This window comes from Piliocolobus tephrosceles, unplaced genomic scaffold (assembly GCF_002776525.5).
Source record: "Piliocolobus tephrosceles isolate RC106 unplaced genomic scaffold, ASM277652v3 unscaffolded_1157, whole genome shotgun sequence".
Taxonomy (NCBI): Eukaryota; Metazoa; Chordata; class Mammalia; order Primates; family Cercopithecidae; genus Piliocolobus; species Piliocolobus tephrosceles.
The window spans coordinates 163,385-169,384 of NW_022292721.1; positions in this window are offsets into that span (position 1 = coordinate 163,385).

Genomic DNA, 6,000 nt, shown 5'->3' on the forward strand with positions numbered 1-6,000 from the left:
CAAGGTAGTCCAACAGGTGGCAGCCTTCCTACACATCACCTGGAAACTCCACATTCCTTATAGACCTCAGTCTTCTGGTAAAGTAGAGAAGGCCAATGGGCTCATTAAGCAGCAACTCACCAAACTCTCCCTCGAGACTCGACAATTGTGGGTAACTCTCCTTCCCCTGGCCCTAACCCAGCTGCGAGCAGCCCCATGGAGTCCTACAGGCCTCAGTCCATTTGAATTAGTTTATGGCCAGCCTCTCACCCTCCAGCAGTTACCCACCCTTTCTTCCCCTCTGGCAACTTATCTCCCATGCCTCCCCCTCTTGAGACAACTCCTGAGACAACATGCAGAACTAGCACACCCCTTTCCAACAGACACCTATAGCCCACATCTCTCTCTCAGCCCAGGAGACCAAGTATACTTAAAAGATTTCCAAGACAAAGATCTTCAGACTATGTGGAAAGGCCCCTATATTGTCCTCCTATCCACATACACAGCAGCCAAATTTCTAGGACACGTGCACTGGGTCCATATATCACAATTAAAAAAGGCCCCCACAGAAGACAATCAGTGGACACCTACTAGACTTACCCCTACCCGTCTCAAATTCACCAAACTCTCCCAAACACCACACGTTCCCTGACCCCATGCACTTATCCCGATTTCTTGCCATACTCTATATAAACATAACAGAATTCCAATATCTTACCCCAGATGCCTACTTGCCTCCAGATAATAGCCCATCACAGTGGTTCTCCCGCTTACCTTTATAGAACATCTTCAGTGACAGGGTGTACCCTGTGATTACACTGAAGATGGAGTACTATTTCATACTTATATTACTATCTTTTTCTTGCATTTCAATCTCTATTACCAACCTTCATATGGAGATTCTCTATAGTTGAAACTTGGTCACACAAAAACAAACAGCACTCACAGCTATAAGGCACTGCTGACTTCCCCCCTTCAGGCTGCCAACCCCATCTTACTATACATTTCACTCTATCATGTTGCAGTGCGGCCGGAGCTAAGGCTCTCTGCTTCCTGCACGATCAGACACACTACACTTGTAAGACTTACTGGAAACAAAAGAACCTAGGATGCCCTTACATTTATTGTAAGATCCATTATGCAACCTTGAGACAGATGAAACCCGCTGCTCTCTTCACCATTGTGAATCAGCGAACCCCCCTTCAATACCAATTAAATATCAAGGACCACTGGGACCCCCGATGGGCAGACGGAGTCAAAGGTGGACTCTACACAGGCTACACAATCCTTAGTTCATATCCCATGGCTACTCTCCTGATAAAAAGAACACTTGTCCAGCAAAAATCCCTTCCTCAAAACATACACGACCTACAGAATTTAACCTTAGTGATGCAAGCACAAGAACAGGCCTTACAGGATCAATTACACTCCTCCAATAAGGACCCCTTCGCATGGTTAAAACTAGTCCGTCAAGGGTTAAACCTAACATGGGCAACCAACCTAACAAATCTTTCCCACTGCTTCCTCTGTGCGGCCTTTGAAAGAGCCCCTTTAGTGGCAGTCCCCTTACCTACTGCTTTCAAGGCTACAACTAACTCCATAGGCACCTCCCAAAAACCATTCTTACCCCAAGTCCCACTATATCAAAGCCCAGAAAGTCCAATCCTTCCTTTCTGCTACTCTACCCCAAACACCTCCTGGTGTAACTATACCCAGCCACCTGCTAAGACCCAGATGACTCCCATTGGAGGTTATTTCTGGTGCAACGAAACCCTCTTCAAGCTCCTTAATCACACATCCATTGGTCAATCCCTTTGTGTCCCAGTGTCCCTAGTACCTAGTTTAATCTTATATAGCAAGGCAGAAGTAGCTGAACTCGTCATACAATTTAACCCTCCTCCTAATGATCTCCAAAAATGGGCTGTCTTCCTTCCCCTAATCATCAGAGTCTCCCTGGCCACCTCCTTAGTGGCGTCAGGGCTTGGAACTGGGGCACTTGCCCACTCGGTACAGTCTACCCAATCTCTAGCAGCTCAAATCCGAGAGACCATAGAAGCTTCAGCTGAAAGCCTGGCCTCTCTGCAGCATCAAATTACCTCAGTGGCCCAGGTAGCAGCACAAAATAGGCGAGCATTAGATTTACTTACTGCCGAGAAAGGAGAAACATGTCTCTTCTTAGGAGAAGAATGCTGCTATTACGTAAATGAGTCAGGCCTAGTAGACACTAACATCCAAACTCTAAACAGGATTAAAGCAGAACTAAAAACCTACAATACCCCCTTCACCCCCAGACCACTGGTATGGCTGCTGCCCGTAATACAGCAGATGCTCCTGCTCCTAATTCCCATACTAATCCTGTTTTGTCTTATATCTCACTCCTGTTTTAATCAAATTTTTCCGTGTCAAAGTTCAAGAGATCATGCACGTCACCTTCAACCAGATGCTTCTTCATCCATAGGTCCAAATACCAACCATAGAACCCAACCTCAACCATGTCCCTTAACAGCAGGAAGTAGCCAGACAGACCAAGGCACCCCTTATCACTATTATCAATAAAAGGTTGGACTGCTTGGACAAATGGAGGCAAGATGGTGCAGGTCCGGGTTCTTCACCGTCAACTTTCCCACACCCGGGAAAGACACCGGTCAACTGTGCAGGTGCAACCCGACCTCCCCAGGAGAAAAACCGGAACCGCCTAACCATGCCTACTGTCCCGCCCCCGACCTGCCTATGTCCTGCCCACTGCCCTCCCACTTCCGGGCCCAGAACATAAAAGCCTCTCCCAGCTGGCCCGCCGTGCGAACTTCCTCAGCCTCTCCTCCTTCGGGGGGACCCAGTAACCTCGCCGAGAATGCCGGAGCGAACTTCCTCGGCCCCTTCTTGTTCGTGGGACCCAGGAACCTCATCTGAAAATGCCGGAGCAAACTTCCTTGGTCCCTGCTCCTGTGCGGACCTAGGAACCTCACCTGAGAATGCTGGATTGACTTCCTCAGCCTCCACCGCTGGAGACCAGTGAACTTCGCCCCTCCCTCACATTGGCTTATAAATAAAGTTTTTTGGGGGGTTGCCTACTTGCCTTTTCTCTGGCCTTTTGCTCTGGGGGTCGCATTAAAGCAAATCACTTGCTGTTAAAGGGGATCTGATGTGCAGGTGTCTCTAGAGGTTAACTTGCTAGCTTCATATTATTTGGGTCAAGTAGAGGTAAAGCTGTATTTCTCCTTACATTGTGGTCAGAAGCATATATCTGGCTGTGACTGGATTTGAGGTGTTTGCTAGTCATTAGTATTTTAGAAACGTTCTTAGAAAAGTAAGTGTAGGTAGATCTGCAAGTTCCTTTTCTAGCACTGTTTGAAAAAGTTCTAGGATTGCAGGTGTATGCCACCACACCCAGCTAAGTTTGGTAGTTTTAATAGATACGTGGTTTCACCATGTTGGTCAGGCTGATCTTGAACACATAACTACATAATCTGCCTGCCTCAACCTCCAAAAGTTCTACAAATGTAGACGTCAGCCACCACACCCAGTCCTGTCTCCTTTGTTTCTGTTTTTCAGTCTCTTGTCTGTTAAAGTCATAATATTTCTTACAATTTACCAGGTGCTGTTCCAGTTGCCAAGTGTCATCCTGTTTGTCACAGCCTTTCCACTGAATGAAATATTATGTCTTCCCAATATTGTCTTGTCTTTTGTCAACAATAGTTTGGACCTGAAACTTTTGGGAAGCCATGAAGAAAGAGCCAGGATTGGAGCAGTTGCTGTGTCATATTCTTTCAGTTGAATCTCTACATAGTCACTGCTGTCTGCTTCCTGTGCTTCAGCAGCCACTGGGTGTGCATGAGCTTCTTCAACTTTGTGGCCTGTGGTGTAGTATATGTTGTGTGAAGAAGCAATTATGCTATGTCCTTAGGCTCTCCACATTACTGCATGATTAGAAGACTCAGGCTTCTGTTTAGCATACCAAGATCACAGGCTATGTAGTCTCAGGAGAGAGCAGCTGAATCCACAACTCTTACCTTCCTGGTGTAGTGCAGAAAGCTTCTGCCTTCTTGGTGCTGTTTCCTTTGTGGCTTTTCTAATGATTACATTGAACATTTTCAAATTAAAACATTTCTAAATTCATGTTAGTTTACTCTCACTAACATACAAAAACACTACTCCTTTATAACACCACCCACTCTATTTCACTTATTGAGTTCACAAAATTATATCTTTAGGCACCGTAAGCCAGAAACACAAGTTAGTGAGTTTTTAAAAAATATAATAGTGGTTTAATTATGTGGAAAACAAATTGTGGGGGTGCACTTTTTAAATCTTTTATTATTGTTTATGTAGCTATCTTTACCTTTCAATTTACTTATTCACACTGTTGTGTCGTGTCTGTTCATTTTATCCCAATATACTCCATAAAACATTTCTTAAAGGAGAGTCTAATGGTAAAAGACTGCAGCTTTGATGTGGGAATTCAATAATGTCTCTCTTATTTTGGTGGGCACTTAGTTTAAACATAAGATTTCTGTTCAAAATGTTTTTTCTCACAGCATTTGGAATATATTGGTCTACTACATTCTGGCCTCCAAATTTTCTGTAAAGACATCTGCTGGTTTTTCATGAGGGTTCTTTTTACGTGACTAATCACTTTCTTGCTGCTCTCAAGATTCTCTTTTTTTGTTTTAGACCGGTTAATTATCAAGTACGTTTGAGTATGTTTGAGTTTATGTTGCTTGGAGTTTGTTGAGCTTCTTGAGTGTTTATTTCCTCAAATGTGTGACCTTCGTTACCACTACTGATTTAGTTTCCCTTAGTAGATCTGCTTGATGGTGTCCCACTGGTTTCTAGGTTGTTTTCACAATTATTTATTTATTTATCCCTTCTTGATTTAACAATTTAAATGGCCTTTTTTCTTAGATTTGCTGATATTTTGTTCTTCTATCTGCTCAATTGTCATTTTAAATCTCTGTAGTAATTTTTGTTTGATTGTTTTGTTTGTTTTGTCGGTGTTTTGGTCTGTCCCCAGGGTGGATTTCACTGAAGCAATCTTGGCTCCCTGCAACCTCAGCCTCCTGATTTCAATCAATTACCCTGCCTCAACCTCTGGAGTAGCTGGGACTACAGGCTTGTGCCACCACACCCTGCTAATTGTTTTATTGCTGCTTTTAGTAAAGACAGGGTTTCACCAAGTTGGCCAGGATAGGCTTCATCACTTGACCTTATGATTTAACAGACTTGGCCTCCAAAGTGCCAAGATTGCAGGAGTGAGCCACTGCACCAACTCTGCAGTAACATTTAATGTCAGTTGTTCAACTATTCAGCTCCAAATATATAGGCATACAGTGTCTAAAGATACACATATGTACACACACACAATACATATATATACACACACACATATAGATATATATAGAAAGAGCAAGAGATAGAGAACCACTGAATTTGTTCCAGAAATTTCTTTTTAATTTTATTGTAAGTTTACTGTCTATTAATATTTTCATTGTTGTTTATCATGGCTTTCTGTGCTTTTCTTCATTCTGTTAGCCTCCTAAAATCATTAATTTTAATTTGACATCAATAGATCTTATGTCACATGATAAAGAAAAAGAAAAGATGAAGATATTATTACATGAGTATACATATACAAACTTTTTCTATTTTTGAGCAAAAGGGGGAACTATTTAGGACAATTAAAGTCCTCATTCCTGCAGTGGGTCACAAAGCTGTAGCTGGTGTTGATGTCTACCTTCTTCTATCAAGCTTTATGTGTTCCCTTTGCTTTCATTGTTGAACCTGCTTGTGTACCTCAGCAAGAATTCCTTAATCCCTTTCTTTCTTTCTCTTTCTTTCTTTCTTTCTTTCTTTCTTTCTTTCTTTCTTTCTCTTTCTTTCTTTCTTTTTCTTTCTTTCTTCCTTTTCTCTTTCTTTCTTTCTTTCTTTCTTTCTCTCTCTTTCTCTCTCTTTCTTTCTTTCTTTCTTTCTTTCTTTCTTTCTTTCTTTCTTTCTTTCTTTCTTTCTTTCTTTCTGCTTTCTTTC